Source organism: Amblyomma mixtum, chromosome 10, assembly GCF_055824585.1.
Source record: "Amblyomma mixtum isolate Tamu chromosome 10, ASM5582458v1, whole genome shotgun sequence".
In the NCBI taxonomy this organism is placed as follows: domain Eukaryota; kingdom Metazoa; phylum Arthropoda; class Arachnida; order Ixodida; family Ixodidae; genus Amblyomma; species Amblyomma mixtum.
The window spans coordinates 5,690,008-5,702,380 of NC_143021.1; the positions used below are offsets into that span (position 1 = coordinate 5,690,008).

The 12,373-nt window shown below is 41.7% G+C and overlaps 1 long non-coding RNA gene across 1 annotated transcript; it reads left to right on the top strand.

Annotated features, from left to right (window-relative positions):
- The first annotated feature begins 766 nt into the window (after nucleotides 1-766).
- On the top strand, nucleotides 767-11,835 carry LOC149325036 (uncharacterized). The gene is made up of 3 exons (XR_016286220.1): nucleotides 767-1,181; nucleotides 2,265-2,338; nucleotides 11,710-11,835. It is a non-coding gene; the product is annotated as an uncharacterized LOC149325036 (long non-coding RNA).
- The last annotated feature ends 538 nt before the right edge of the window (nucleotides 11,836-12,373 follow it).

Below are 12,373 nucleotides of genomic sequence, written 5' to 3' on the forward strand. Positions count from 1 at the left end.
CCTTGAGTTCCCCAGTATACGGCTGAAAAGGAAGCCATGTGACCTGAAAAACTTTGACCCAGGCTATGCTTTCTATGCCTTCAGAACATATGAACTGCATGTGGCGATCAGTCTATTTTTGCAATATAAAGCTGAAAAAAGATCACAGGAGAGAAACGGAAAAAGAAATAGGCGCATCAAATCAAACCCTTGTTTATGGAGCAGTGAAGAAATTTCATGCAAAAAACAATACCAGGCATGATATATATATATATATATATATATATATATATATATATATATATGTATATATGTGTGTGTGTGTGTGTGTGTGTGTGTGTGTGTGTGTGTGTGTGTGTGTGTGTGTGTGTGTGTGTGTGTGTGTGGGAATTAAAATTGCCATGGCTGTGGCTTAGGAACACCAATTATTTCTCCTCTGAAAAGAAGAAAAACTGTTCTGCTTACTTTTCCCACACTTTCTTTCCATTCAGAAATTCCTCGCGCGTTTCCCTGCTTCTGTCCCATGGTGTTCATGTATTTCCTTTCATTTGATTTGCGATGCTTTTGTAATTTAGAGTTATTCGCATTCACAATTACCCTACGTCCTACAAGAATTATATATTTCTTGCACCCTTTATGCTTCTGGTGACGCTTTTCTGCAACCTTGGCGCTACTTTTGGCTACTTTTGACACTTCGGCAGCTGGTTGGCTACTTTTTTGGCTACTTTTCAGCTTTTTGTGGCTACTTTTAAAATTTAGGACCTGGCAACCCTGCCCTCATGGCGGTTCGGGTGCTGCGTCGCGTGCATCGCGCTTCGGCGCTTGCTACAATTCGCTACTTGGATTGTGAGCCGTCGTGAACTGTGTTGTGGTTTGCGTGTGTTTCTTCTTGCTCAAGGGTGCACAATCGCGCAGTGCTGTCGACGTAGCCTATTCGAGGCAAAGTGTCATTTTTCTGGTCTCTAACTTTTCAGTCTGTGCGCTTCTTTGTGTAGTCCAGGATGGGTGTCCAGGCACAAAGACGCGCGGGCAGTGTCGCGGTGGAAATGTTCCAAATAAGGCCCGGAATATTTTCTTCTGTGTGACTACGTGGTAGAGAGTGCCGGCTACGCAGCACTCGTGCTGAACTCTCACTGGTTGGTGTCGTGCCCGTGACACGAAGGCAAACAGCGTTCTGCACGACTACGCAATCATCTGAAAAGGTAAGCAGTACTCGTGCATTATCCGAAGCATATAATGCTGGAACGGTGACCTGTCGTACTGCTGCAGTATTCGTGTTCAATGCTATAAAAAAGCGTTTAAGGCGCTTTTGTTGTCGCCGCGGTGAGTTGCTCTGCCAAGAATTGTCGCTGTCGGTACTTGTTTTGGCAAAGGGGATGCGACCGTGCGTGCGCTAGCTTTGCATGATTTTGGTATGCGCATGTTTGCGCGTTTTGTTTCTTGTTGAGCGCAGATTTGTCCTCGTATATGCCTCGTTCTACGCGTTTCTGCCCATGCTTGTTCACACCACCGCGCAAGTTTCAAGGACCGGCACTTTGGCTGTGCGTAAAATGTATGATTGTCTTTCAAGATAGCGTTAGCACTTTGAGGGGGATTGAAACACTTTTTATTCGCCGCGGTTTTTGCTTGGCCCTAGACTGTTGAACCTTAGGTCGTGGGGTCGATCCTGATGGCAGTAGCCGCATTTCGATTTAGGTGAAATGAAAAAAAGAATGCCCCTGTGCTGTGCGATGTCAGCTCACGTTAAGAAATTCTAGGTGGTCTAAATTAATCCGGAACCCTCCAATACGATCAGTGCCCATTTTCCGCATCTGAATTCAAACCTCACTATAAAGAAAGCACTGTCTCAGGTTGCAGTTACCAACGAAAGTTAATTTCCGGCCGTCAGGATCTAATTTTTAAATGAGTATGTGAAGATTTTTTTTTTATGATACCGATAGCGTTTCTGGCTACCCAGAGTATAGGATCTTGCATTTCGATCACTCTGCTGTTTGAAAATTGGTTTCTGAGGAAAACAAGTGACGCAATAATTGTCTCAGTTATTACGATGTTTATCTACGCTTTCGAACGCAGATTTGTTTTGCTCATAGCAAGATTCCTTTACTAGTGCTAGGGGAACTGATGCATTTTAAACAGGGTAGTTTTCCTTTGTATTGAGGCGTATACTTGGGCAAGTATATTTTTCCTGATCTTTTTACATTCATGTGATATTCACTGTTGGACCGAGTTCGCATGCTTGTTTTTGTACTCCTGTCATAGTGATAATGGGAAATTGGTATCCGCAGGTGGCACATCTGTCTTCCAGTCCGAGTCAATGGCATGGATTTTGTGGCCACCAGATGAAGTCAAAAGCTGTGTTGTAAGTTGTTACTGCATTGTGCTTTGTTCTTGTGGTTGCCATGAAATGTTCTCTTACTTTCATTGCTCTTTTCCTTAATGCTACTGCTTGGAGCAGTTTGGATAGCTCTGGCCTGATATGTTTACATGTTTATATGAGTAATATTAGTTGGCTGTCAGAATGGGCTGGTTGCAGGCCATTTGAAGTTTTACATTCAATATTGCTCGTCTTTTAACCGTTGCATTCTATGCATGAAGTGCAAAATGTCTGTATGTTTTGGCTGCATTATGTGATACTATTTGACTACGAATATTAACATTATGATGCATGTGTGTTAACTTAAATATGTGTTTTTATGCCACTCATCGCAGGTCACAGATGTAAAAGAAAAAGTGCACACATGAGAACTGGTTTCATTACTGCTGCCTTGTTTTTGCTAAGCATGGAGAGCTGAGCTAATTGGTTCTGGGTAGAATTATGAGACATCATTCCAGTGTACAAAAACACATGAACGAAGAGAGTAGACTCCATAGACCCCATACTTCAACTGAGGTTGATTCCACAACATGAGCTTTTTACATGCAGAGTGGTACTAGTGACCCCTGTGGCTGAAAAGTGTTTCCTCGACCAGGTAACAATTATTCAAGGTTGCAAAAACAAAAACATAGGCGTAAGGTTAGCTTGTCACTCAAGTTGAATGCATTGGCGTGACTAAACATTGCCTACCTGGCTGACCCAACACATATTTGCGTTGAGATAATCTATTTCTTTTTCTGCCTGCCTGCTCCAGTCGCCTTACTTCGGCATTGACGCTGTCACGACTCTGTGACAGCATCAATGCGCAAGTAAGGAGACTGGAGCAGGCAGTTTTCACAGGAGAAATTGTAGCCTTAGTGGTAGAAAGCCAGGTTCGAGAGATGAAGTGTGCTGGGCAGCGCAAGCCGGAAGACAACGCATTCGCAACAGTGACCTGTCATTGTGCCCTATTGCCATCAGGTGTCACACCGCCTCAAGAAGGCCAGTGACAAACACGATGTACATGTCGTATTTTCAGCTTGGGAAAGCTGGGATGCATGTGCCACCTGATAAATGACGTTACGAAAAAGCCTGCCTACAAAACTAAGCACACCAAACCCCTCGTTAAACATGAGGTTGACATGGTGTACAGCATCCTCCTTGCCTGTGGCAAACATTACATTAGACAGACGAGGCTTGCATCAATGAACGCTTGCTTGAACACTGCAGGACAGCTGATTCATTAAGTGGCAGAAGTCATTTAGCTGAGCACATTCGCCTTTGCTTGCACAAGCGAGCATGCAAGGCGTTTTTGAAAGAAACACATGCCTTGTGCAAGTTTAGCACTTGAAAGGGCTGGGAAATTTTTTAAGCCTTTTGTATCTCTGCTGAAAAAGAGAATTACGTCAGCAGCCCTTCTGCAGCGCTCCAGAAAAAGAAATAGATTATCTGGAGGCAAATATGTTTGTTGGGTCAGCCAGGTAGGTGATGCATAGGCGTGCCGATGTGTTGAATGTGAGTGGCAAGATACCTTTACCCCTATGTTTTTTTGTGTTTTGGTTTTTGCCGTCCTGAATAATTGTTATGTGGTGGCGGAAATACTTTTCAGCCCCAGGGATCACTAGTACCCCTTTGCACATAAAAAGCCTGTGTTGTGGAATAAACCTCAGTTGAAATATGGTGTCCACGGAGTCTACTCTCTTCATCCGTGTGATTTTGTGTGCCGGAATGATGTCTCATAATTCTCCCTTGTTTTCAGTGAACAAGGAGGGCTTCTGGTGTCTTTTTTTGTATGTGATGGTTATAACAAAGTGGCTACCCATAAACTGTCATTTTGGGCTTAATTGAAGGATCCTTGGGAATTTGTTTGACAGCATATTTCATGGGCACTTTCTTGAGAAAAATCAGTTATTTGTTACCCATTTCACTGCATTAACCATTGCTTCTCATCATGTCTCGAAAGTCATTGATAAGCACAAGCTTTCGAGTACCTGAGGGCTGTGTGAGAAGCCTTCTGACATACTTTAAACTACTGAGGATATCTGAAGACAGATTTTACCAACAATTGTTAGCCAATCCAAACCTCTTTGTTCTATCCCTGACAACCTGAAGCTGACCTGTCAATAATTAAGGCTGGAAACCGTTCTGATCCCCAAACTGTTCTCCTATTTTATTGATGTGCATTTTGCATGAGCTGTTAGAGCACGAAATGAGTCCGCATATTACTTGGCACCATAATTCAAACTAATATTTCTATACCAGTCATCACGGCTCCCATTCTCTTTACTAATATGCAATCCAACTTTTTGAATTCACAACAGATTTTCACCCAAATTTAGATTCTTTATTTTAGGCAATTGTCACCGACTTGAATTTCTCCAAAGCTTTTCATGTTTGTCATTATAACCTTTTAGCTACACTCTCATGCTTGAGCCTTCATTCTTTGATATTAGTGTAGATTCATTGCTTCCTGTTCTACGGCTGGCCTTAAAAAACTATTGTACTTCTTGTCTTATGAAGCCCATCATATCAATATGCAAAATCATAAGGCGTCCCTCATCCTGAGTCACTTTGGGATGTTAAACCCCCATAAACCAAACCAAGCACATTACTAAAGTACATTAATATTAGCCATTCAACAACAGTCTTTGTCTTTATGTCCCAACCTTGTCTTTATGACTGCATTATTCAGAAGGATGCCCCAACTATCTCAGCTACTCTGACTGTATTGACTTTTGCAAGACGGATGAATGGTCTTGTTTGTAATTCATCGTGTCAAAACAGCGCAAAGAAGAGAAAGATGAGGAAGGAATGCGACGGTGCGAGTGCTGACTTTCAAGATGGTTTATTGGAAAGCACATCAAAATATATACACTGTGGCCTAAAAAAAGAATGAAGAAAGGACGCCTTGTAAATTCACTTTGGATCTGTCAAAAACAAAACGAAAGTTGAATATGAAGCATTTAAGAGCATGAACTCTTTCTTAGGGAGCGATAAAGAAGGTGTGTTAACACATTGATTGCGTTTTTTCTACAATTTCAGTGGCCTCGATCATCTCATGCACAAACTTTTCTGTGTCTGTCTAGCACAATGCAGCACAAGAAATTACGCCTCACAGCATAAAGGATGTGGCAAACGATCGCAGTCGCGACAATGAAACATCAGATTCCCCCTGCTAGCTTTGTTCACATCGTAACGGTGGTCTTTTGACCTCTCATTGGCACCTCTGCTAGTTTCTTGCTGAAGTTGATACATTAGCCAGATGGTTCAACTTTAGATTATTACATAGTTTTTTGGCTCTGGACATTGCTATTAACAAATCAGCTGTTGTGTGACACTTGAACTCAGAATTAACTGCCTCCGTTGCCTTGGACAGAAAGACGCCTTTAGACATGACCACAAAACCACCTTCTTTATCAGCAGTTGAATGCGATAGGGCCCACCGTCTTAAACCCGTTACAGTTCAGCCTGCGGGCAAGTTCCTGGCATGGTTCAAACCACGACACCCCATAAAACCAACGCCCCCTGAAACACACCTGTCACGCTCAGGTCCAGGCACAGGAAGGCAAGACGTCAAAGTATGGCAAACAGCTCCAGAATAGTCCTCTTCGAAGGAAAAATGGCAAATTTTGGCCCGTATATGCTTCAAGCAGCAGACGAGGCAGCAACTCAGTGTCGACATTGTGCACCTTGTTTTCAGACACTCGTGCCTTGGCTTCTCTGCTCCGGGCTAGTGAGCGCAAAGTGGCTGCAAAGTGGCATTCCAGATGGCTTTCACCTGGTCAACGGTACGTGACACCGTCAACCAGCCACTCCCTGGCTTGTTTTCAGGCACAAGAGTTTGAAAACCAGGTGCACACCTTCAGCTTGGAGTCGCTGCCTCGTCTGGTCCTTGAAGTGCTTATGGACCAAAATTTTCCGTTCCTCCGAACAGAACTATTGTGGAGATGCTTGCCATGGTTTGACGAGTTGCCTTTTCCACGCACAGACCTGAGTGTGACAGGTGTGTTTCGGGATGTTTTGATGCAGTGTCACGGTTTGAACCCTCTTTAGGAACTTGTCCACAGGCCGAACTGTGTCGTATTTAAGAGGGTGGGCCCTCTTGCTTTCAACTGCTGATAAACGGTGGTTTTGTGGTCGTATCGAAATGCGCCTTTCAGTCCAAGGCCACAGATGCAGTGTATTCTGAATTTGAGTGCCACTTACTATCTGATTTGTTAAAAGCAAAGTCCAGTGCCAAGAAACATTAACAATCTAGAGTTTAACCATCAGGCTAATGCCATCAACTTCAGTAAGAAAAATTGTCCAGCTATCTTCTTTACCGCAAAGACCCATAAAGGTGACTGCTCCTTGAGGGTTGCAGTTTAAGAGAATGGAACCTGTCAGAAACAAATCGCCTTCTCTTTGCGACATAAAATTAAGTTGCTGAGCATTGATGACTCCTGTCGTGTAAGATCTGCAGAGAAAGTAACGCAGTTTCTACACAATAACTCTCGCACCAGTTTCATGGGGTGCTATGTTGACATCAAGGATTTATATTACGCCATCCCTCAATCAGGATCAATAATGTGTTGAAGAATTCATTAACCTAAATGGAGCAGTGGCATTCCAAACGTCTCAGGCGTTTTGGTGAATAATTTTGTCGCACTTTTAAGCTCATACCTTCAGTCCACCTTTATTACATTTCAGAATAGCTTGTTTTTTGCAAAAAAAACTATTAGCGCTGCTGTTACGTGGCTTATTGCAGGATCTCCAATCCTGACGAAGCATTGTCTAAGGTGAGAGAGGAGTTCAGTCAAAGCCTCAGTCCACTTTGAATCACCACTGAAATTATAGAGGATAATATGTCCTCACATTTATTGGATCTCAATCTTGGGTGGTTACACTTGTTGGGCTTACGAGCCAAGGGAAAACAAGCTACTTTTACCATTTTCTTCGGTTCAGTCTAAGCTGGTCAAGAGGTGTCACTAACCTTTGCTTCAAAAATTCCTTAATGAAATCCTGTTTGATTGCCATGACATCCAGTTTTGCCCAGCTCATATGCCGTTTGTCCTTTACTGGATATTCAGAACCTTTGTCAGTGTCTTTAGCCGATTGCTTTAAGCAGAAGTTGAAACATTCCTTTTGTGCCCCCGTCGAGACTGTAACTCCCAAAAGGAAGTTTGTACGTACCTTTCCCTACATCCACAATTGGTAGCACCGGTTAAATAGGCAGTCGAGTTGGCGTCGATATTGTTTTTGTAACCCTATGAAGTTTCAGTACCTGTAGTCAACCGAGATTATCCATCAGAGTCTCTTCGTGCACTGCACAGAAGACATAGTGTGTTCGAACGCCTTGAAATGCGGCTATGTTTACATTGGGAAAACAGGCAAGTGTGTCACTGAGAGGTTTAAAAGACCACCACGACGATGTGAACAAAGCTTGCGGGAGAACTTTGATGATTCACTGTCGCAATTGCAATTGTTTGCCAGATCCTAAATGCTGTGAACCGGAATTCATGTTCTGCATTTTGCCTGACAGACACAGAAAAGTTTGTGCGTGAGATAATCGAGGCCACTGAAATTTAAAAAAAAACCGCAATCACTGTGTTAGCACACCTTCTTTATCGCTTCCTAAGGAAGAGTTCATGCTCTTAAATGCTTCTTTGTCAGTTTTTGTTTTGTTTTACACTCATGCAATGTGGTTGACACAAGGTGCCCTTTGTTCGTTGTTTTTTAAGGCCACAGTGTATATATTTCGACGTGGTTTCCAATACACATTGGCGATAGTCAGCACTCATGCCATCATATTTATTCCTTCGTTGTCCTTGTCTTGTCTGCATTGTTTTGTCACAACGTATTGACCTCCTTTCCCACCTCTAGGGTTAATGGTATGGAGAAACCTTAACCAGATGCAGCCCCACATACTTGGAGCATGTCACGATACATGCTGCTGGCACCACAAGGGCACTCGGGTTTATCAGGAGATGTCATGATCTGTGTGCTCTTGCCATGCTGCGCAGTTTATGCATAAAAATTTTATTGATTCCAAACTGAAGTATTCCCTAGCTCTTTCAGTTTTGCACCAAACTGTTTGATGCTACGCCACCAACTCCCTTTAATCCAACAGCGACACTTGGTACAGCATATATGTAATCAGTCATCTCATTTGACCACCAGACATCACTGCATAAAAGGGGAAATCGCTCGTTTAGGTGTGTTCCATATACTCTACAATACTTTTCCACAACTTAATGTTAAATGTTGCTGCCCCGCTTCAGACCAGGATGCCATCACAACTAAATCAAGAAATTTTTCCTGTTCCCATTGAAGAATAAATCAAATCAAAGTTTATTTCCCATCTAGCACTACAGATGGAGGAATCGTAGAAAAAAGCTGCCCTTGGGCAGCTTGACGAGTCTACAATCCTAATTATTGACAGGGAGGCAACACAAGAGTTTATACAATTTTAAAAAACAAGCACATCAAGGAAGCACCGGAGAATACACGAAACAGCAATATGTATACATAATGAAACTTAAACAATGTTATGCAAAAACAAATTATGTAGTTCATGACGTGAAAAAGAAAACAAATCGAGGTTAATGTGGATATACCTATTTAGAAGAGATGGAAGTGTGTACTGAAGGCATTCCCTACCAAGATTTAGTCGAGGTGTTGGCACTGTCCATTCTTTGCCACGTCTTGTTGGATAGACTGATTCTTTTTTCCTTAGTTCTCCAAAATTTTTAAGATTTGTTACATTCTTCTTGATTTCTGTTTTAAAAGTAACACTGAGGCGATGTTTATAAAGATTATGTGCTTTAATAACTCTGGAATGACAAAAGAAAGGTGCACTGGGATGTCGGAACGGTAAATTATATGCATTTCGGAGATATCTTTTTTGCATTAAATGAATACGTTCAAGGTTAGTGAATGTTGTAGTGCCCCACACCAACTGGCAATAGTTTAAATGCGAGTTGAATATTGAATTGTATACCAGCATCTTAGTTTTTGTGGGAAGTATGTATTTTAGACGGCCTATAACACCAGTGATTTGAGCTATTTTTTTCAAGATATAATTGACATGATAATCCCATGACATACTGGCAGAAAATATGACCCCAAGGCATTTAAACTGCTCAACAATTTCTACAGCCCGCGAGTTTAATACAATATTATCGTGCAGTGGGATCACTTTATTTTTCGGCCTAAATATGACAGCTTTGGTCTTACTCTCATTTATTTGCGTCAGGTTAACTGCAGACCAGACCTCAAGAGCTTTCATTGTGGCATTACATTGTTTGATAAGTTCATGAACATTTTCACCAGAAAAAAATACGCTCGTATCGTGTGCATAGATGAAAAACTTTGTATTGTCGCTAATGTTGACAATATCGTTTAGGTAAATATTGAAGAGTAGAGGCCCTAGCGTACTGCCTTGGGGGACACCGTAGAAGAGCGGCTTCGGTTCAGACTGTATACCATTTATGTACACCACTTGCTGTCTAAACGACAAATAAGAACTTAACAATGAGAGCGCTTTTCCTCGGATACCATAGTAGTGTTATTTATTTAGTAAGATTTTATGATTTACCAGGTCAAAAGCCTTTGAGAAGTCCACAAATACACCAATGACAATAGATTTGTTTTCAAGTTGCTTTATTATATATTCCTTTTGTTGGAGTAATGCAAGTTCAGTGGATTTGCTTTTGCAGAAGCCAAACTGAAATGGTGTTAGCAAGTTAAATTTATGGATGAAATTTGACATTCTTAGATGCAGCATTTTCTCAAATGCTTTCGAAAACACTGGCAAAATAGAGATTGGTCTGTAGTTGCCGAGGGCGTTGCGATCTCCTTTTTTGTAAAGAACAACAGCTTTTGCTAATTGCATTTTTTCCGTAAAAACTGCAGTTTCTAAACAGATGTTAAAGATGTGAGCAAGTATGGGAGCAATTATGTCAACTACATGCTTGACTGTCCGTATTTGGATATCATCAATGTCACAGCTACTGCTATTGTTAAGATTTGTTATCACCGACACTACTTCATCTACTGTGACTGGGTGCAGAAAAATTGTTTCATCATTCTGAATTCGAACATATTTGCAAGCGTCAGATCCGGCAGCACGTGTTATAGCACGGGTAGCCAAGCTCGTTAAAAAAGTATTGAATACATTAGCCAGTTCGACGCCAGAAACTTCCTTTCCATCAATATTTAATTTTGTTAATGCAGTGCGTGAACTGTCCCGCTGCAGAAGTGTATTTAATCTCGACCATAGTACACCATTTCGAGCATTCTTAACATCTAGAAGTGACACGTGATAGGCTGTTCGTGCAGACCGCAGTTTTTTAGTCAATTTGTTCCTATATTTCTTAAATACCGCAAGGTCCTCAACCTTCCGGCTGCTCAAAAATTTTCTGTACAGCTTGTCTTTCATTTGTATTTCTCCGCGAAGCTCTGGCGTTACCCATGGCTTGCGGATTCTGCGACTTTTCACACGTGTTACAAGAGGAAAGCAATCGTGATATATCTGTTTAAAGCAATCGACAAACGTATTATAGGCAACATTTGCATCATGAAGTTCAGCTACCTTACTCCAATATACTTTCATGAGCGCATCCCTAAAGGATTTCAATGATGATTCTGTAATAGCTTTGTATGTGATTGATGTGGACTTACTTCCTATTGTACTAGCGTTCTCAATGCAAGCAAACACAGGAAGATGGTCACTAACACAACAAGATAAAACACCAGAAAAAGCATTCAGCTGCATAGAGTTAGTAATAATTAAATCGAGAACAGAATGGCCTTCGCTTGTGACTCTACCTCACCACATTTTCATTGCATGTGGTCCCTCAAAATTATGGAAATAAGTGATATCGCTTGGAGCATTGACACTGGTTTGTTTTACCTTTTCTTTGCTGCTGTTTTTATTTTTTGCAACTGATGTATCAATGGATTGTATGCCTCTTTTCGTAGTGTATCGTCTGCGACATCTCAGCTGTGCTACTGCAGTCACCCTTCTGATGTTACCTTTATATTGTCCCTCTTATTAATACCCCACTAAAAGCCTTCAGAGGACAAAAAACGATGGCTTTTTTATTTTGCTCATTATAGCACACGTCAGGCTTATGTTTAGGGATATAGGAGAGGCCTTTGTCTTGCAGTGGTGCTAGTTATGCTTCTAATGATGGTACTTAATGACGAGCATATGATATATTGATTAAGAACCTCAAATTATTTTTCTTTTTGAGTGCGAATAGCTTCAGTGGTTCTTGATTTAGGCTCACTTTATTCCTGTGGCCACAATACGGAGTTTACTTTTTTAGCACTCTAATACTGGCAAGAATAAAAACTTGTGGATCCTAATTCTTTCATTTCAATCTTTTCTGCAGAGTGCATCGCCCAGTTTTCCCAAGCCCTCATGCACCGGTGGTACATCAACAAGGCTGTTTCATGGGGCCCAGCTGCATTGATGAGTGGCTAAAGAAGAGCAAGAGGAGCATGAACACAAAATAAAACTGGCTGTAGGAGCTTCATCTATTTTGAAATTTGCTGTCTCATTGCGACAGACATAACATTGCCCCATGGCCCCTGCCCCAACATCTCCCAGTCATTCCAACATGCCCAGTCATTGCAACATGCCCAGTCATTCCAACATGCCCAGTCATTCCAACATGCCCAGTCATTCCAACCTGCCCAGTCATTCCAACATGCCCAGTCATTCCACCATGCCCAGTCATTCCAACATGCCCAGTCATTCCAACATGCCCAGTCATTCCAACATGCCCAGTCATTCCAACATATTTTCCATTACCATAATCCACCAAGGTTTCCAGTGTTGGTTTCCAATATTTACATCATTGCCTTTTTTTCCAATAGGGTAGGCATTTGAAGTGATCAACAATTTCTATTTCTCTAGAGTTAAAGTTAATACTATCATGTGGGGGGATCGGTTTGTTTCTTGGTCGAAATATTACAGCTTTAGTCTTGTTTTCATTCACGCGCATATAGTTTGATTGGGACCATCTTTCCAGTGTGATCATTGTCTTGTTGCAC